This window comes from Tupaia chinensis, unplaced genomic scaffold (assembly GCF_000334495.1).
Source record: "Tupaia chinensis unplaced genomic scaffold, TupChi_1.0 Scaffold000320_2, whole genome shotgun sequence".
Classification (NCBI taxonomy): Eukaryota; Metazoa; Chordata; class Mammalia; order Scandentia; family Tupaiidae; genus Tupaia; species Tupaia belangeri.
In genome coordinates, this window is record NW_006159814.1 from 3,145,116 (window position 1) to 3,165,510 (window position 20,395).

Consider the following 20,395-nt stretch of genomic DNA (forward strand, 5'->3'; position numbering starts at 1 on the left):
TGGTCACTGGTAAAGGAAAGTGCCTCTGAGCTTTATGAGCTATAGAGGGGTGAGGACCAGGGAGCAACCGCTGGGTCTAGCAAACAAGAATTTTGTTTTGTTTTGTTTTGTGATAGGGTGCATGTGCTCACCAGAGAGAGACAGAGGGAAAGTGATGAATCTTCCCCCGGGGGGCAGCCAAAACACAGTCCCATCTCCGTTCTCCTTCTGGGACTCTGGGCACACCCTGGACATGCTCCCTGTGTGATTTTCAAGCCCCCAACTCTGGGACTTGCACTGAGGTAGGCCAGGTGGAAGTCCAGCACCTTAACTACTATGCCACCTGGTAGCCCCAGCAAACAAGGTTCTATCAGAGCAGTTGCTTATTCAGAGGAATAACAGAAGAATCATGGCTGGACTGCAGTCCTCTGGGATGCTGAAAATTGGGATCAAAATGATGGGTAGAAAGGGAAGGATTAAAGAATGGATTGAGAGGGACCAGTGGATGGCGTAATGGTTACATCACTCAGGTCCCACTTGGTTGACTGAGGTTTGAGTCCTAGACCCAGAGGATTAAAAACTCATGCTGGGTGCATGTGTGTCCGTGTGCTCAAGATCTAAGATCCTGAGAGGAAAATGGATTGTGGAGTGGCCATCTCCCCTGAGTGTGGGAAGCTGCGCACCAGCGAGTCTGCTGAAGTTTCTCAGAGAGCAAACAATTACCATGATTGGTTCCCTTCCAAAAACCTGACCTTCGAAACCTTGCTCTGATTGGCCACTAGAATCCCTCAAATTTGCATATCCGGCACCTCATGATTGGTCCAAAAGCAACCAATCATAACCCACCGTTACTGAAACACCGCGCAGTCTCCAGACGACCCTGAAGATCCTGAAGAGCTGACACTGCATCGTCTCCAGACGACCTGGGAGACCCTGAAGAGCTGTAACACTACATCGTCTCCGGACGACCCTGAAGAGCTGTGATATCACGTCGTCTCCGTGCTGCTCACAGTAGACGACGCGACCCTTAAGAACTGTGACACTGCGTCGTCTCTGTGCTGTACCGTGCTGCCCACAATAAACAGACGACACTGTCATCTCCGTGCTGTAACACTATGCTACTTGCCCCGGCTCTCACTCCTTCACTCAGGAAACCCGTTCGGCTGTCCCCCCGGGTCGGGACACCTGAGGGGTGATTTCTTGCTTCCTGTTTCTCTGTCTCTCTCTTTCTCTCTGGTGAGCACATGTTCCTATAGGAAAAAATCTCTTAAAAAAAGAATGGATGAAGATACAGATAAACAGTAGAAGGGATGGAAATGGAGGGGCTTGGTGCCTGATAACTTCTATTTCTTTTTTTCTTCTTGAGTTAATTTCTTTCTTCAGAAAGAGAGAGAGAGAGAGAGAGAGAGAGAGTCATTGCCAACAGGATCTGATGCAGCAATCTGCCCCGTTTCAGACAGCCTCAAATCACAGGCATAAACCTAACATGTTCAAGGAGGTCTCAGAATACGAACCTGGAACCTTTCCAGGTGGGTCAGCCTCACAGAGCTGTGTTACCATGGCTCAGCGTTCTGGCCTCTGACAGCTGCTATTTCTAAGTCGAGCTGTTGACACAGCTCCACTAAGAACACAGGCTCTGGGGACCAGCAGTTGGCATAATGGCTATGTTGCTGGACTCCCACGTGGTTGACCATGGTTTGCATCCTGGACCTGGTGGCTTGAAACTCACGCCGGGCGCATGTGCATGCATGCCCAAGATCCAATGGAGGAGAAAGGATTGCAGCATAGCCATCCCCTCTGGGGGGTGATTTCTCGCTTTCTGTCTCTCTGTCTCTCTCTCTGTCTGTCTGGCGAGCACACGTGCCCTATAGCACAAAGAAAAACCTCTCCAAAAAAAAAAGAAAAAAACCCCAACCAACCAAACAAACAAAAACACAGGCTCTGGAGCCCAACTGCATAAGCTCAAATCCTACCCCTTTCCTTGAGCAGCTCTTTGCTCTCTGTGCTTCCCACTTGCCTCTGGATTTTCATTTTTCCTTGCCCTATAGGACTTCTGTAAAAATGAAAAAGAATCAGAACATATAATGTTTTCAGAACAGTTCCTGGCATTCAGTGAGGACTCAGTTTGAGTAAATAGTGATGGAGGCAAGGTTGGACTTGAGGGCTGTTCTTCCATAGGAATGAGAAAAGAATAGGAACCCCCAGAGCTGAAAAGGTGTTGCAGAGCAGGGTCAGTGGCCCAGCTAAAGCTGGAAACCATTCATTTTGTTGCAGAGCTGCCTAGTTACTATTTGATTTTGTTGGCAGGATTCAGCAGTGGGAAGAAGCAAAGATGAGGCATTATGAGAAGGTGGGCTAGAAAGGCCAGGGCCTGAGAGTTCCCAGTGCTTCTGTGGCTGTGGCTGAGTGGTTCGGCTTTGGTCCAGGTTGGGGCTGTCACCTGGAGGAGCAGGGAGGACCTCAGGTATCTGAACTCTGGCCAAGGTCCAAGGGAGGTTTAGTGGCTGTAAAGAGATGGAAATGCAACAGGAGAGAGTCATGGTAGAGAGAGTAAGTCACATGACAAGCACCGTGGAGGACCCTCGGTTTATTTCTGAGAATGTTGAACTTCTCTGAGGAGCCTGGTGGTTCTTCAGCGATGCCTCAATGACAATCCTTTCTGTCAGAGCAACTTTATTTCCATTTTTAAGACATGGGAGTGAGAACTGGAGGTACTGGAAGAGGATTTAATTTGTAAAATTTCCCTAGGGGAAAAAAACGGACGTTTTGTTGTTTGAAAACCGCGGTGAGATGAACTTGGGTTTGACAGTGAGGAGACGTGGGCTTTGACCCTGCCTCCATACGCACAGGGTGGTTTAGGATAGAGCACTTACCTTCTTTGTTTTGTCATTTGTAAGATGGGTGCGCTGAACGAAAAGCGAAGGCGCTAACATACCTCGGTACTGGCTCGCCGCCCAGGGTTGAATTTAGCGGTGCGCTGTGCAGAGCCTTTGGGAGTTTGAGGGCGCCACCTCGTGGTCCAAACGAATAGTGCTGTCAACTGGCTCCAGGAAGCTGAAGCCGGGGCGCGGGGGCACCAGGCAACTTTCTGGATGGGCTTTTATTCACGTTAGAGAAACGTCTCTCTAGGGACAGAGGATCCTATCTAAAGTAAGAGCACTTGCTTGTTAGAATAAATTGGGATGAGCTGAACATGGCACAGTATCCAGAATCTTACCATAACCAGAGTAACTCATCAACACACATGAATCTTTTATGGCATGCTGGGCCTGTTAGAAAGAAGGGCAGTAACGTCAGCCAGCACTTATTTGGAATCAGCTTGCTTCAATTAGGTTTTTCTTTATTGAAACAATGACCTTGAAAACGACTCCGTCTTCATATTCAGGCCCATCTTGCATGTTTCCCAGTATAGTTATAAAACTGATCTGATGTGTGTACTGTTTATGTAACAGCTCTTGTCACCCAGAGATGAAGTCAGGGTCACTCTACCATGAGCCATAATAGCCTCTTTTATCTTTAAATTTTACTTTCAATGTCTGATTAGTAATATTGGAGTGCCAAGTGTATGATTCAGAAGGCTTATTGAAACCAAAGCTTCTGGAAATGGCCTTAGACTGTGAATTTCCTACCCATGAGCCTAGAGGGTGTCTGCAAAGAAAAATGTCACAAAACAAATGAAATAAAAGTATAATAGAGCAGAACTCAGAGGGAGTTTTTCTGTCATCGTTTTAATCCTTGAATCCTCAAGGAAAGAGATCCAGTGTCCCTGGCTTTGGACTACACATACTCATGTTAAATCCCCACTTTTTTTTTTTCCTTCTAAAAAGCTTCAGGGGCTAGCAGGTGACGTAGTGGTTAAGGTGCTGGACTCTCACAGGGCCGACCACAGTTCAAGTCCCAGAACTAGCTGCTTGAAACTCAGGCTGGGTGCTTGCGTCTGTGTGTCCAAAATCTCAAAAGGAGAATGGGAGAGAATGGAGGAGAAGAGATTGCAGCATGGTCATCCACCCTGGGTGGGTGATTTCTCCCTTTCTGTTTCTACTGTCCTGGCTAATGCACGTTCCCTGTAGCAAAAATCTCTCCAAAAGGAAGGAAAGAAGGAAGGAAGGAAAGAAAAGCTTCAGACTAAAATTTTACTTTCCAATGAACTTGTTTCAAAAACTGCTTGCAGGGACCAGCAGTTAGTGTAATGGCTGTGTCGCTGAACTGCCATGTAGTCGACCACGGTTTAAGTCCCGGACCCAGTAGCTTAAACTCACGCTGGACGTGTGTCTGTGTGTGCCCAAGATCCCGAGAGGAGAATGGAGGAGAAGGGATTGCGGCGTGGCCATGCCCCCTGGGGGGTGATTTCCCACTTTCTATCTCTCTGTCTCTCTCTGTCTTTCTGGTGAGCGCACACGCCCTATAGCAAAAAAAGAAACAAACAAACAAAAAACCTCTTCAAAAACAAACAAACAAACAAAACCCTGCTTGCAAGGACTCCTTTACCTTTATTTTTAGGGTCCTTTTATTTTCTCTATGAAGAAACTTGTGGATTAGAAACTATAGTACCCCAAATTTATTACAGACTTTTCAATTGCCCACTTTATAATTTTGTAAGTCAGTCTAGTAATCCCACACTTCAACTCTTTGCCCCTCAGTCTCATACTTATCTTAGAGTAAACACAGTACACCATGAGGAACTTAAACTCTACTTCCATTTTTAAAAGCTTACTGTATTTACCTCTATTCACATTTCCTTCTCATTTCACAACCAAAGATGTGCACCTTCCACTTGTTTCCAGCTCTGACAGCCTCCCACCTCGTATATCACTGCCATCTCTCTCCCACCTCATAGGTCAGTGTCATCTCCTATATTTCTAACTTCGCCCCTGAGTTTATAATTACACTTGAGTGATTTGAATCTGTATGCAAAGAACCAGGCTTGATTCTACTCTCTAGTTTATTATTTCCTTTTAAATTTTTAAAGATTTTTACCATAGGGCCGTGCACTTGGTGGAGAGAAGGAGAGAGACAGAGAGAAAGTGAAAAATTACCCCCCCCAGGGGATGGCCACACCACACTTCTTTCTTTTCCATTTTCCTCTTGGGACTTTGGGCGTGCGCACACATGTAATCATTGTGTTTTCAGGCCTCTGGATCCGGGACTCAAACGAAACTGCAGAGTTGGCTATGTGGGATCCAGCACTTTAACCACCATGCCACCTGCTGGTCTTATTATTTTTAAAAGTTCTTTCTTTTATGAGTGAGAGAGCCAGAGAGAGAGAGACAGAGAGACACAGAGAGAAGCACCTACAACAGGATCTTCACACTGCAATCTATCCCTCGTTGCAGCCGGCCCTGGCCCAAACGCACACATGCATTTGGTGTGTTCAGGGAGGTCCTAGATGTGAAGCCAACCCTCTCTGAGTGGGTAAGCCTTGTAGTGCTGCATAACTGTTCAGCCCCTATTCTCCACTATAATTTCTGCATTAGATCTCATCTAGTCTGAATCCAGTCTCTTAATAGAGTACAGTAGGTTCTTAATTTTCACATCTTATAATAATTCCTCAAACAATAGTAAGAAGGCTTTCAATCCAATCCTGCTACTTAAACTCTTCTCACAGAAGTTACCTTCGCCAAATTCAATGGATGTGTTTCTGCCCTCCCCTTTTTTAATAATATATTTTATTTTATTTTAATTTCTTTTGTACTTTCAATCACTGTACCTGACTTAGCTCGTTCAGTTACTTTTCCATCATGAATACATTTCACACAAGTCCAGTTGGGGATACTGTATATGTTATCATCAACTAATAATAACCCATTTCTGTGTCCCATAAATGTCTTGCCTTTCTATTTTTCTCCTTAATGTTTCCTCATACTCTCCTCATTCTGGCCCCTCTCCCCTAACCTCTCTGTTGTTTAATACCATGAGCACTTTCATCGCTTAACTCTCTCTTCTGTTGCCTTTAGTGACTTCATTCTCAGACTCTTATCTTCCTTCCTTAGAAATTCCTTCTTGGTTTCCTTTTTAGAGAAACACTAGTGAGCATGGTGTGCACACGTGCATAAGCATATGAATTTGTGCTTGCCATTTACTTAGCCCCTACTAAGTACCAGGAGCTGTAATAGTTTACATACATTTTCTCATTTAATCCTCAGAACAGATAAATACTTTAAATTCCCATTTCCCCCCTCATGATAAGAGTGTGTATGTTTGTGTGTGCTTGCATGCACACTTGTGTGTAAGAAACACCCTAAAGTTTAGCACAGCAAGTTTAGCCTAAAGTTTAGCACAGCAAAAAGTCAGGTCAACAGATGAGAACAACTCGCCTTAGCTGGTCACTCTGAGCAATCTTTGCAGGCAAAGAGCCCATTGTGGGTCACCAGATGACCCAAGTATCTGCTGATATTGACAGTCAGTCCAATCCATTCCTGGGGATCTCACAGAGTCCAAGAATAGGCATCGAGGCTGGGATGGAGGCAATGAGTCTCTTGGCCAGTGACTGGGAGCAGAGACAGAGTGCTGTGGCCATGGTGCCAGGAGTCAGCAGCAAAGTGGCTCTGGTGAGGGCTCTTCTTATACCCCAGAGTGGATGGAGTCTCTTAGATCAGCACATGTGTCTTAAGATCAGACATGATGAGGTTGCTCATCTGTGGGTGGACCAGCATGTCTGAAGTTATGAGATGTGGCATTCCTATGAGATGTTGCATTCCTGTTATACTTTTAGGTTTGGCAGGTGAAGCAAGAGATCACACTTTTTACTGCTTAACCCAATCTTGTCATTACAGAGTTCTTTGGTGTAATCTGGTGCTCTCTCCAGGGTTTTACCATGCTGAAATCCCCTCCCCACTGACCCCCAGCTTGTCAGAATCTTGGGCAGCTGTGTGTGTACATCCAGCATGTTTTCAGGTTGACTTGGGGATCTGAATCTGCCATTGGCCACGTGGGTTCCAGCACTGGAGTCTAGTGTGCTATGGACTGTGCCACCTAGTCTGAGCCCAATTCTCCTTTTACATGAAGAACCCAAGACTCAGAGAGAGTAAATCACTTGCCTACATTACACAGCATGTAACATATTCAAACCTAGGCAGTGGTGTTCAGATTCAACCCCTTCAATCTCTGACCTATGCTGCCTCTTCCTTATCACGCCTCTTAAGGTTTAACCTTCCTGAAGGTGCAGTCCAGTGTCCTCTTCTTACTTTTCCTAGGAGTATTTTTCTCACTCAGGGGTTCAGTGACTATGTTTATACTGATACATATGAAGTCCCTGTGTCCACTCTTCTTCCATTCAGAAAACTGGCCCCTGGGCACCTCTAATTCCACGTCCCACAGGTCCTGTAATCTCAACATGCTCAAAGTCTTTGTCAAAGCCCTTGGGGTCCTATAGAGTGGGAATTGTCCCCACTTCCATCTTCATCCCCTACTGTTCTTCTATTTGCTCATGACATCCCAGCCGTACTAACTTCCTTTCTGTTCTTCAAACAAGCCAAACTTCACCTTACAAATGTGCTGGGCACCTAATCTATTTGTCTGTGTTTGTTTTTCAAGTGGCGATTCACATCACTGCTTGGATTTTGAAATTTACTGTAACTGTCAGCATAAAGGACTAGGTAGGGATCCTGTTTCATTTTTATGTCAACTTGGTAGAACGCTGTTCTTGATGCCTTGTCCCCTGAGCTGCCCTACAATTAAACAACATGTGCATTCCCAGAAAACAAACATATCCTCCCCCCGCCCCGAACATGCCAAACTCATTCTTGCTCCAAGACAATTGCATGAGCTGTTCTCTTTTACCAGAATATTTTTACTGTGGGTTATGTTGCAGTTGGCTTCTTTTTATACTTTTTGTCCCAATTTAATTGCCATCTCCTCCGTGAAGCTTTCCTGACCATCCTGTCTGTGAAAATCTTTCCCTCTTGAGTTTTTCTTGATGACATCATCCTTTATAATTACCTCGTGTTTTACTTGGTTGTTGTGGGCTGCTCTCGCTCAGCTATAAAGTCCTTGAACTCGAGTCACTTTTACAGGTCATTCATCAGTACCAGCTGTGCACTGCACAGGTTAACCCAGATTGGGTGCGTGAGTAGTCTAAAATCTGCCTCTACTTATAGAACAGAAGGGCGGTCTTTAAAAATTGTCCAAAGATGGGGCCAGCAGATGGTGTGGTGGTAACTTCACTGGACTCCCACATGGTTGACCGGGGTTCAAGTCCCAGATCTAGTGGCTGAAATATCACACTGGCTATGTGTGCACGTGTGCCCAGGATCCTGGGAGGAGAAGGGATTGTGGTGTGGCCATCCCCCCTGGTGGGGGTGATTTCTCACTTTCCCTCTCATGATCTCTCTCTCTCCTGTGAACATATGGGCCCTAAAGCAAAAACCTCTTTTAAAAAAATTGTCCAAAGGTGTCATCCAGGCTGGCAGTGGAGATGGCCTTGTCTGTCTTGTCAGTTTATTTCCAGAGCCTAGAACAGTAACTAGTACATATTAGACTCTCATGTTTATTGAATGAGTGAAAGGGAATAATGTAGCTATAGGACAAGTTATACTAGAAAATAACCAGGGAGTCCTTCACATTTAAAAAATCCCCCAATAGTGGTTTCCACTGCAAGATTTTATCTTTTTCCAAGATAAAATCAAAATTCTTTACATGGCCCATTGGCTTGGACATGGGCTCCCTCCACCCTATGTCTGCAGCTTATTTCACACCACTCTTCCTGTGGTTGCTATGATAGATTGCTTGGTTAATAATTTTAGGAAACTTGGGCACCAGGATTGGGACTGGAATGCTATTAATATAAGCTTCAACCACAGGAAAGCTAGTGTGGAAAGATTGCTTTGCTATAGGCCATCTTTCTGGGAATACGTGCCTGAACCAAATGGAAACCATCTGGCCAAGTGGATTTATTGTCATGAGCTAATAGTACTGTATGTTAACATGCAGACCTAAAGGGCTATCCTTCTGAGAAAAGCTGACAATTTAATAATCAGTTCTTCCTTCCTTATTTCATTTTGGGTAGATATTTTATGCCAAATTAAAAGTGATCATTTTCCTTTTAAAATATATTCTGCCCCTCAGTGCTATTACTTTTCAAAAGTATATATGACCATCCTTAACTCAAATAGTAAGTTAGTAATGCTAAAAATGTTAAGGAAAAGTAGACATCTTTCCAATCTCACGAGTAACTTTTTCACTCAAAATGAAATAAAATTTAGTCAGTTTGGGGGCCAGCAGTTAGCGGAATGACTATGTCGCTGGACTCCCATGTAGTCAACTGCAGTTCAAGTCCAGACCTGGTGGCTTAAACTCACAGCGGGCACATGTGCGTGTGTGCCCAAGATCCCGAGAGGAGAATGGAGGAGAAGGGATTGAGGTGTGGTCATCCCCCTGAGGGGTGATTTCTCACTTTCTGTCTTCCTGGCAAGCGTACACACCCTATAGCAAAAGCCTTCCAAAAAAAATTCAGTCAGTTTGATAAATCTTTTAAAAAATCTCTACAAATTTTCTACTGAGTAGAAAAACAGAATTTGTAATTAGTGCCTACAATATATCAATTGCTTTATATTTACTGTATTATATAATTACCACACTGATCTATAAGGTATGTATTATGCCATTTTACAAATACAAAAATTGAGTCTCAGATACAACTTGTCACATAATTATTGACTGAACACATCCAAATCCTGGCCTATTAGACTCTAAAGCCTTTTCCTGAGAGCTTGTTGGAAATGCAGAGTCTCAAATACTACCTCAGATCTATTGAAAAATTTCTCCAGATGATTAGAATGCACGTTTATACTTGAGAAGTCTGGAAATAGATGACAAATTTCTGAAGCTGAGCTGGCTCCTTGGCTTGGTGGTTAAGGTAGCTGGATCCTACATGCTCAATAGTACAGTTTGAGCCCCAGACCCAGAGGCCTGGGAAATACGCTAGGTACATGTGTGTGCATGCCCCAAATCTCAAAAGGACGGAGAGATGGAGGAGAAGGGATTATGGCATGACCATGTCCCATGAGAGTACTTTCTCTTCTCCCTCTCTCTTTCTATCTCTCTCTGGTGAGTGCACATGCTCTTTAGTCAAAAAAAAAAAAAAGTATAAAGCTGCGTTTTTTTTTTTAATATAAAAAAACCTTGTCCTTGTCCTCCCTTTTTTTCTCCTCAAACCTATTAAAATAATCTAGAAAAAATATCTGCTTAGATGATATTAATCCTTCACAAAAACAATCTTAACTAAGCTTATAACCACCCCGTAGTGACAATCCTGACATCCCCAGTTTTTTGGTAAGGAAACTCTCTTTGGGAGATCAGAGTGCCAGTGAAACTAGGTGAAACTGATACCGAACCTTTTGACTGAAAGCCCACACTCGAGAAACAAGTGTTGGTGGAAAGGAAATGCAGCTTTATTCAGGAAGCCAGTGACCTGGGACAGATGGAAGACTAGTGTCCAAAGACCTGCTCCCCAATCTTTGTCTAACAAGAGTTTTTAAAAGAGAAGCAAGAGTGGTGCTATTGCTGTTATGCCCAGCATGGCAGTTCATCATCTTGCAGTCCCATGTAAGAGACTTGCTGATGTTAGGGTTGTTATTTTCAGCCGTGGCTAGGTCAGCTGGACCTGGTCATCAGGGCAGAAGTTGTTATCTTTCTTGAGCACATCTGCTTCTGGGGTTGCAGTCTCAAGGTTTGGTCTCTGCAGAACCTCAGTAAAACTATGATTAGTTTTTGTAAATTAAAACATTAAGCAAGGTCTGTTATTTAAAAGAATCTGCTGTGCTAGGTTTCATATGGACTTACTTTGGTTCTTGTAGCCTGGCCACACCAATGTAGAATTGGGAAAGGTGAAAATAATCCTTCTTAGGTAAGATTTAAGTTAAAAATAGAATAAAATATTACTGCTTTTGACTTTCTATTTAGTTAATAGTTAATAATCAAGTATCGTAGTAATGGTTCTAATAAAGAAAATTGTGTAGCTAACAATTTGTTGAGTGCTTGCAACTCACTAAGCATCATTCTAAGTGTTTTATGCGTTAACTAATTAAATATGTAATCGTATTACATGGACGGGACTTCATGTCTCTGACCATAACAAGTGGAAATGCAAATGCTGTATCATGGAATCATTTGGCTTGTTTTTCATGAAACGATGGCTAAAAAGTGATGATGATGCTTACTGATTAACCGTTGTCAGCAAGAGCGTCTATTCTTCAGTGAGATTCTCAGTGAGGTATGGGGGCCAACTCCAAAGAACACTTGGAATCGTATAGTGGCCCTCTTAGGTTGCCATAATGAATGAGGAGATACAAACGGGACAGCAGTGTCTTACAGCTAGGGATGGTGAGTGTTCTCACAAGTATGGGACCCCAGTACAAGCAAACACTGTTCCTCCCCAGTTGCCATTGGCACTCTCCTTAAAGGAGCAAAGGATTCTGCCAGAATTTTTGCATTTATAAAACAAGTTTCAGTCTTTTAAAGGACAACGCTAATTATTCTCATGCCAGAAAGCTAACACATTTGGTTACTAACTCAGTCTAATAAACTCATAGGACACATATACTGAAAACACAGAGGCTTTGAGCCAAGTAGGGACCCATTAATGGTCAAAAGGACTTCTAAGGGAAGGCTCTCTAGAATTCCAACAGAGTTCACAGCTGAGGACACTTCTGCCTCCTCTCTATCCTGTCCAGTGTTGGAAGAAACAGGTACAGCCTCTCTTGCCTCTGAAGAGATGTGATTAGTTTGACTGTGAACTGAATATTCACTGAGGCAGATTTTACTAGGGGGTGGGATTACTGTGCCTAAAGGCTTCACTCTTCCTTCTTCACTTTCTACATTTTTTAAAAAGCTTTTTTCTTTTTATTTCTTCCATGAATGAGAAAGAGAGAGACATGCCCTACAAGGTCTCACTATACTGCAATCCTCTCACCAGCCTTCAGGCCAGCCAGGATCGCCTGGAATCAAAATGGGTCTCCTATGTGGATCCCATAGGAGCACAGCAGCATCCTACCACCTGTGTCACCCTGATGGATCCTTCATTTCCTACTTTTAGGCACCTTGGCCTGCATTTCTGCCGCAGCCACAGGTTAAATGGAGAAAGTCTCATAGAAGCCGGTGCCTAGGCCAACAGAGGGTGTATGTCCCTTCATGATATTTGCTTTTTGCTGGGGCTCTAGGGATGTGCTCTCAACCACCTTTCCTTGTACTACAATAGTTCTATCTACTCTTGAATTTGCAGGTGACACAGGCAGATATTTACAAGAAGGCAGACCTAAGCCTTTCTAACCATAAACTCTAACAGAGTTTATGTCAAGGGTTTGCTCAGCTATTAACAAAGAGCAACTGTCTTTCCTTCTGGAGACTTCCCACTGTGCATGCTGCATCCGCCAGGCTGCAGAAAGATGCTGGGGAGTTGGGAGGGTAGGGTGGCCCTAGGCCCAGAATGTGTTTAGTAGCAGCACTGCCATAATGAAGAACTCACATGCACCGAACACCTCATCTATATTATCTTCTTTTCTCTTTAAAATAACTCAGAGAGAGCTGTTGTCCCCGCTTCAAAGACACAGAAATTTGGAGGCATTAGTAACTTGCTTGGTGCTACTTAATTGAGTAGGTAATATGAGGAGTTGGAATTAAGTTAGCCTGGATTCTGAAGACTATGCTTTGAACATTTCTAAAGACAGGATAGTTTCTCCCATGTTTTATGATACAGATTTACCCATAAAGCCCTCCCCTCTGCTTTATTTTTAGTTTATGAGTAGATCTAAAACTATTTTTTGAAAGGAAAAAACAAATCCAGGAGCAACTCTGAGTAAGTAGGATGTTCTATCTCTGGCAAGAATATAAATCAGGTTCCTAAATTTCAACCCTGCCATCTGTATGTCTGGGATCTAAAACATATGTATTTTTCTCCACTGAACAACACAGAAGACTGGCATTTCAGTCGCTTGTCACTGTGAGTTGATGGCAAATTCAATGCTTGCCAGAAATTTGCTTATGACAACTGGTAAGAGAAGGAATGAATGTGAAAGCTGAGCTGTGGGAGTTATATTTATCCAGCCTTCTAGGGTCTCTGAGTTATTTGACAAAATTATATTGGGTCATCAGAAATTAATGTTCTTGACTGTGTGCATGTGCGTGTAATCATAGTTCCCTTAGAAATATATATTTTTAAAAATTTGCTAGTGATGGGGCTGGCAGGTGGCATGGTGGTTAATGAGGAGCTGGACTCCCACATGGCCTACCACGGTTCGAGTCCTGGACCTGGTGGCTTGCTTTCTAACTTTCCTTCTCTCTCTCAATTGCGCTCTCTCGCTCTGTCCCTCTCTGGTCAAATTAAATAAATAAATAAATCTAAATAAAATAATTTTAAAAATTAAAAATAATTTGCTAGCATTGTTGGCAGGTGGTGTGGTGGGTGAGAGTGCTGGCCTCACACATGACCAACTGTGGTTTGAGTCTTGGACCTGGTTGCTTGCTTTCTCACTTTCCCTTTCTCTCACTCTGTCCCTCTCTGGTCAAATTTAAATAGATAAATAAATAAACAAAATAATTATTTTGCTAAAGGGCATGTGAGCTCACTGGAGGCACACACACACACACACACACACACACACACACACACGGAGAGAAAGTGAGAAAGCATTTCCTTGGGGAACGGTCACACCACAATCCCTCCTCCCTCATTTTTCCTTTCAAGATTTTGGGCATGCATGAACAGATGCCCAGTGTATTTTTAATCAAACCAGCAGGTCCAGGACTCAGAACTGCACAGTCATGTGGAATCCAGTCACCTTAACCACCACACCACTGGCTGGCCCAAAAATACCTTTATGAGAGTAACATAAAAATAGCTAGGCTAATTTGCTTGTAAAAATCTGCCATTTTACTAATTACAAAAGCTTCTGCAATTGTTCTTGTAGGAATGACAAGTGTTTCCTCTTCATTGATTATAGAGTCTGCCTTGGAAACTTGGATGTTTGGTGGAAACACTTACTTTTCAATTACAAAACCCTGAGTCTTTACTCAAGGTATAAAAATGTGCAGGTTTTCATACTCATTATGATTATTATCCACTACATTATTCAGTGAATTTATATAAGCACCCTTATGAGAAATTCCTGCTAGAGTCCAATTCACATTTATGAGGTAATTCATATGCCTTATCCCATCTGGAAGTGAGACTTCTCACTAAACGTTTTTGCTTTACTGTTATGGTTGCCAAGAAGCTCAGGGCCAAAGAAAAGCTCAGTTGCGCTACTTAATTCATTCCAGATGTTGAGAATACATATTGTTCTTTAAAATAATGCCTTTTTTTTTTTTTTTTTTGGACTAGAGGGAGTGTGTGCACAAACAAGAGAATGAGAGAAAGGAAGCATTCCCTGACAGGGCCTAGTCACACTGCAATCCTTTTCCCCTCCGTTTCTCCACCTGATCATGTGCACATGCCTGGCATATTTTGCAAGCTGACAGGATGGGATTTAAACCATGTTTGGTCATGTAGGATCTGGCCCCCTCTACATAGCACTTAACGGTTGTACTACAGGGCTGGCCTTAAAATATTACATTTTAGGGACCAGCAGCTAGCGTAATGGCTATGTCACTGGACTCTCACGTAGTTGACCGCGGTTTGAGTCCCGGACCTGGTGGCTTAAACTCACACCGGGCGCGTGTGCATGCGTGCCCAAGATCGCGAGAAGAGAATGGAGGAGAAGGGATTGCGGTGTGGCCATCCTCCCTGGGGTGGGGGGGGTGATTTCTTGCTTTCTGTCTCTCTGTATCTCTCTTTCTGGCGAGTGCATGCGCCCTATAGGAAAAACCTCTCCCCCCCCGAAAAAAAGAAAAAAAATATTACATTTTAGTTATCACCTTGAGTTTTAATGTTTTATAAATTATCTAGAATATTCCATCCCATTCTATCTTTTTGTTTTTTGTTTTTGGTTCATAGTCATGGGAGATTACCCACGGATTATTTGCTAATTACAAAAAGGCAGACATGCCTTTAAGATGGAAATATTGGATATCAGGCTTTCACCACTCCCACAGTGATCAATTTTAAAATTTGTTATGGTGGGATAATCAGATAATATACTCTTAATCTATGCAGTATGCTTATATTAGTACTTGCCAAAGATGTTAACCTGCTTGAAATAGTCTTCAGATTTTACTTCCAGTTCCTAGAAATATAGGGCATAAAGAAACTAGTTAAATGACATCAAAAAGAAATAAAGTCAAATCTAGAAAGTGGGAGATTGTACAATGCAGCTAGCCAAGTCTTTTCAAAAATTAAATTTCTTGGGGCCAGCAGTTAGCATAATGGCTATGTCACTGGACTCCCACGTAGTTGACTGCAGTTTGCGTCCCGGACCCAGTGGCTTAAACTCACACCAGGCACCTGTGCATGCGTGCCCAAGATCCTGAGAGGAAATTGGAGGAGAAGGGATTGCAGTGTGGCCATCCCCCCTGGGGGGGGGGGATTTATCGCATTCTGTCTCTCTGTCTCTCTCTTTCTGGTGAGCGCACTTGCCCCATAGCAAAAACCTATCCAAAATAAATAAATAAATAAATTTCTTGAAAGTAATTGGGGAGATGAGGTCTGTCATATATTGAAAGAGGGTAAGTAGAAATTATGTTAACATTAGTTACTGATGGGAATGTAAAATAGTGCAGCCACTTTGTAAAACAGTTAACAAATTCAGTGTAAATTTACTATGTGATCCAGCAGTTCCATTCCTTGGTATCTACCCATGAGGAAATTTATGCCCCACAAAACCTTGTATGTGAATGGTCATAGCAACATTATTTACAGTGGTGAAGAACTGGAAGTGATCCATATGTTCATAAATTGGTGAATGTATAAGCAAAATGTGAGCTATCCATTCGATGGAATATTATTCAGCCATAAAAAGAAACAAGCTGATACATGTTACATCATGGATGAACCTCAAAAACATTATGCTAAGCAACAGAAACCAGAAGCCAGGTATAGAAGACCACATATTGTATGATTTCATGTACATGACATATCCAGAAATTTACAGAGATAGTAAGATTAGTAGTTGTCGGGCTGTGGTGGAAATGATTTACTTTCTATGGGCATGAGAGATCTTTTGGGGGTGATCCAGTTTCTAAAACTGGATTGTGGTTATGGTTGCACAATTCTATCCATAGTAATGTAATTACTAAAATAATTACATTATACTCTTTAAAAAATGGGTGAATTAAAAATATTTTTCTCAGAGGGCACATGCACTTGCTAGCGAGACATAGTTAGAGAAAGGGAGAGTGAGAAAGTGCTCCCTCCCCACACACAAGGAATGATCATGCTGCAATCCCTTCTTCTCCATCCAGTTGGGATTTGGGGCACACATGCACACACACTTGGCATGCTTCTCAAGCTGCTAAATTCAGGACTCCAACTGTGGGGTCATCCATGTAAGATCTGGTTGTCTTAACCACTAGTCCATGAAGCCAGCCCAAAATGAATGCATTTTAAAGCATGTAAGGTATACCTCTGTAAAAATTTTTGAAAATGAATATGGCAAAAGTGATGTTGTGTAAATCCAGGTCTCGAGATCTTTTAACTTTCACTTTCTCCCTTTTGAAACCTGCACTGAGACTGCTGTGGAGAACTGAGGCACCCAGCCAATAGCCAGCATCAACCACTGCATATGAGACTGAGTCTATCTTGGACCTTCCAGCCCAGGCAACTGTCCAGGGACAGCAGTCATAGGAGGGAGCCCAGGTGGCACCGGCAGAGGAAATGCCCAGCTGAGCCATGAATCTTGAGAAAAAATAAGCAATAAAAAAATAGAACTATATCATCTCCTTACCTTTCTATCATCCACTTCTCATTTATCCTACCTACCTGTCTTTCTATGATCTATCTACCTATCAATTATCTATCTACCTGCCTATTTATCAATCATCTATCTATCTATTGTAGTTTGAATGATTGTTTCTCTTCTAAATATTATGGTACTTAGTGCTGGGAGATGCCGATAGGGTCATGATGAGTATATCATGGAGAAAATACTCTCATGAACTGATTAATGATGTTTCTTTCAAGTCCCAGTAAGTCCTAGCCCTTTTGAGAAGGGATTAGTTCTTGTGAGAGCTGGTTATTATAAGAAAGGTGTCAGAAGCTCTGTCTCTCCTGCTTTCTCTGCTCATGCCTGCTGTCTTCTGCTTCTGTTGGCCATGTTGTAGACCAGCATGATGCAAGTCTATGGCCCTGAACTTTCAAGCCACCCAGTTTCAGATATTTCTGTTAGCAATGCAATAAGGCCTAAGACTACACACATACACAGCCCCCTCCCACATACATACACACATATATAAATAAATATATTTTATTTGTTACATATAGGAAATATATGATTGTCTTTATATATGTAAAGTGGTATGGCAAAAGATTAATAGTTGTATTTTGTTAGTGACTAGATGATTGTGTAGTATGCTAGTTCTATTTTGTGTTTGAAAAATTCAAAATGAAAAGTTAAAACAAAATAGGCACATTTGAGAAATCAAACCCAGAAAAGAAAATAGGTATTCAGAAGAGTATGCATGGGTAAAAAACTGGAGACGGGAGAGGGCTGAGTTCATTTTGGAGTTAGTCATTTATTCAACAAAAATTATTATTATCTATTAGTGCTGATAAAGGTACTGAGGATTTAGTGGTGAACGAAAGAGACAAAATTCCTGCCCAAATGAAGCTTATAGTCTAGTGAAGAAAGGCAATAATAAATAAGCAAGTGAATAGTATATATGGAATATATGACAATAAAGAGCGGATCTAGGTTTTGTGAGGTCTGGAGCTTATGCAAATTTGGGACAGTCATTATAAAATAACAAGAAAAGAAGGGTCTAGTTCTGGTACTGCATGCTGCTAGACTTGCTACTTGGTAGGCTGAAGCCACATAGGTTTGGGTTTGATCCTAGGTGATCCTAGGAAAAAAAATATATATATATATATAATATTTTTGGAAAATTTTATAAAACATGACCATGTGAGTGCATTGCTGGGGCTCTTCACAAGGCTGTGAAAGGCCCTGTACAAAGTAAGGGTTTTGATGCTCTTGCTTCATCAGCATTGTGGGGACTCTCTGTAAGTGTCTTGGATTAGATTTCCCTAGAAGAACTGGCAGAAGGATTTGAGTGTAAGTGGTTGATATGGGAAATTCCTCCAGGAAATGTTGGCAGGTAATGGAGAAGTGACAGGAAAGGCAAAGAAGTCAGTGAATGCACTTCTATCTAACTCAGGAACTAGGAGTCAGCATGGAACAGAAAGGTTATTCTTATCACATTTGAAGGACAAGAAAACTGAGGCATATTGTGTGCAGTTGGTACCCAAATTGGAACTGATATTTACTATTTTCCTCTTCATTCATTTTAGATTCTCCTCATTGTTGGCTAATCTTTCTGCTGGTCTAGGTTGTTTGTCCAGTAGGAAACTCAGACCTCTTGGGGGAGAACTTGGAGCCCTTAATTCCCGTGTTTTTACTAGGAATGGTTGCTGTGTGTGGAGATAAGTGATGGCCTGTTGAATCCCTTAGTTCCTGACCCACTCTTCCCGGCCTTGATTGTGTAGCAGCAATCCCCTTTCCTCATAATAACTGGAGTCCATTACTACCACCAGTAGAGTAACTCCACTCTGTCTTCTGTTTTGCTAGCATGAGAAGTCTCAAATGGTAGTTGAAGCTTGGGGACCAGCAGGTGGCATGGTGGTTAAGGTGCTGGGCACTCCCACATAGCTGACCATGGTTCAGGTCCTGGACCTGGCGGCTTGCTTTCTCACTTTCTCTCTATCTCTCTCTCTCTCTCTGGTAAAATAAAAATAAAATGAATGAATGAATAAAATTTAAAAAATGGTATTTGAAGCTTCAGGTCAGTGGAACCCTTATTTATTTAGTAAAACTAAGACCTTTTGTCCAACAGAAGCTAGTATTGGAGACAGGAGATACTTTCATTCTTTGGTTCCAAGACCTGTGTACTCTACCTAGCAGCAACAGAGCACCAAAATGACTTTTGGTTCAAAGCAAACTTACCCAGTCCACATGGGTAAAGAGGAAATACTGCAAGGGCCTGTGCAAATAAAAACATGTTGCCTAGGAACAAACATTAGCCTCAGATCTGTGGATGCTAGAAGGAAACAGATCAATGCCAACAACTCTTGTAGAGAAAAGTGTGCAACTAGACAATTTAATTCTTGGCCAAATTGTTTTTTGTTTGAGAAGTGGTATGATTTGATTGTATCTTCCTAAAATTCTTGTGATGAAATTTGGTCATGACAGGATTATGAAGGTGAAAACTTAGCCTGACAATAGGAATAAGAAGTGGGGCTATGGGAGGTGATAGGACTCATTAATGTATCATGGTGGGACCCCCATAATGGGAGCTTTGTAGTCTTAAAAGGAGAGGGGATGAGACAGACATACGTGCTCCTGCTCTGTCTCTCCGAGTGATGCCCTCCACCATGTAACTCCCTAGCAACAAGACCCTCACCAGATGCAGCCTTTTGACCTTTCAGAACTGTGAGCCCTATAAACCTCTATTTTTATAAATCACCCAGTTTTAGGTGTTAAATGATTAGAAACAGAAAAACAAATGAGGATTAACCCTATAACCTAGTGATTAAAGGAGCTGGATTCTATATAGCCAACTACAGTTCAAGTTCTGAACCCAGTAGCTTGAAAAACATGCTGGACTCATGTACTTGTGTGCCCCATACCAAACTGGATGGAGAAATGGAGAAGAAGGGATTGCAGTATGACTACAACCCATGTGGGGGTACTTTGTCTCTCATTCTGGTGGGCACATGTGCCCTCTGACAAATTATTTAAAAAAAAAAAGAAAAAAAGGAACAAAAAAATAGGGAGAATAAAGAAAGACTTATATGTGCATAAGCCCCAATAAAACACTTGTATTAAAAATAAATCAGTTGGACATATGACCCAGTTTGTCAAGAGATAAACTGAAATTTAGAATTTAAGGAGGCCAGCAAGTGATGTGGTGTTTAAGGCATTGGAATTCCCACGTGGCCAACTGTGGTTCAAGTCCTGGACCTGTCAGCTTACTCTCTCTCTCTTCCTCTCTCTTTCTATGGCAAAACTCATGCGAAATAATAATAAATAAATAAAATAATTCTTTAAAAAATGAATTTAAGAACTGAGAGATAGTGGCATGAAGGATTGGTAATATACTTAAAAACTTAAAAACTAGGTACACTTTGAGTTAGGCTACAAAACCAAATGCAAACTTTATTCAAAACATTGAAGAAGACCTAAATAGAGAATATCACATTAAGAGGTGGAAAAACAGCTTCTGTGGGCCAGGAGCCTAGGCATGTTTTTGCTGGGTTCTGTGCTCAGGTCTTTTTTTTTTTTTTTTTTTTTAAATGGTTTTAAAAGGAAACGACCATGTTTGTGTGAAAAAACCG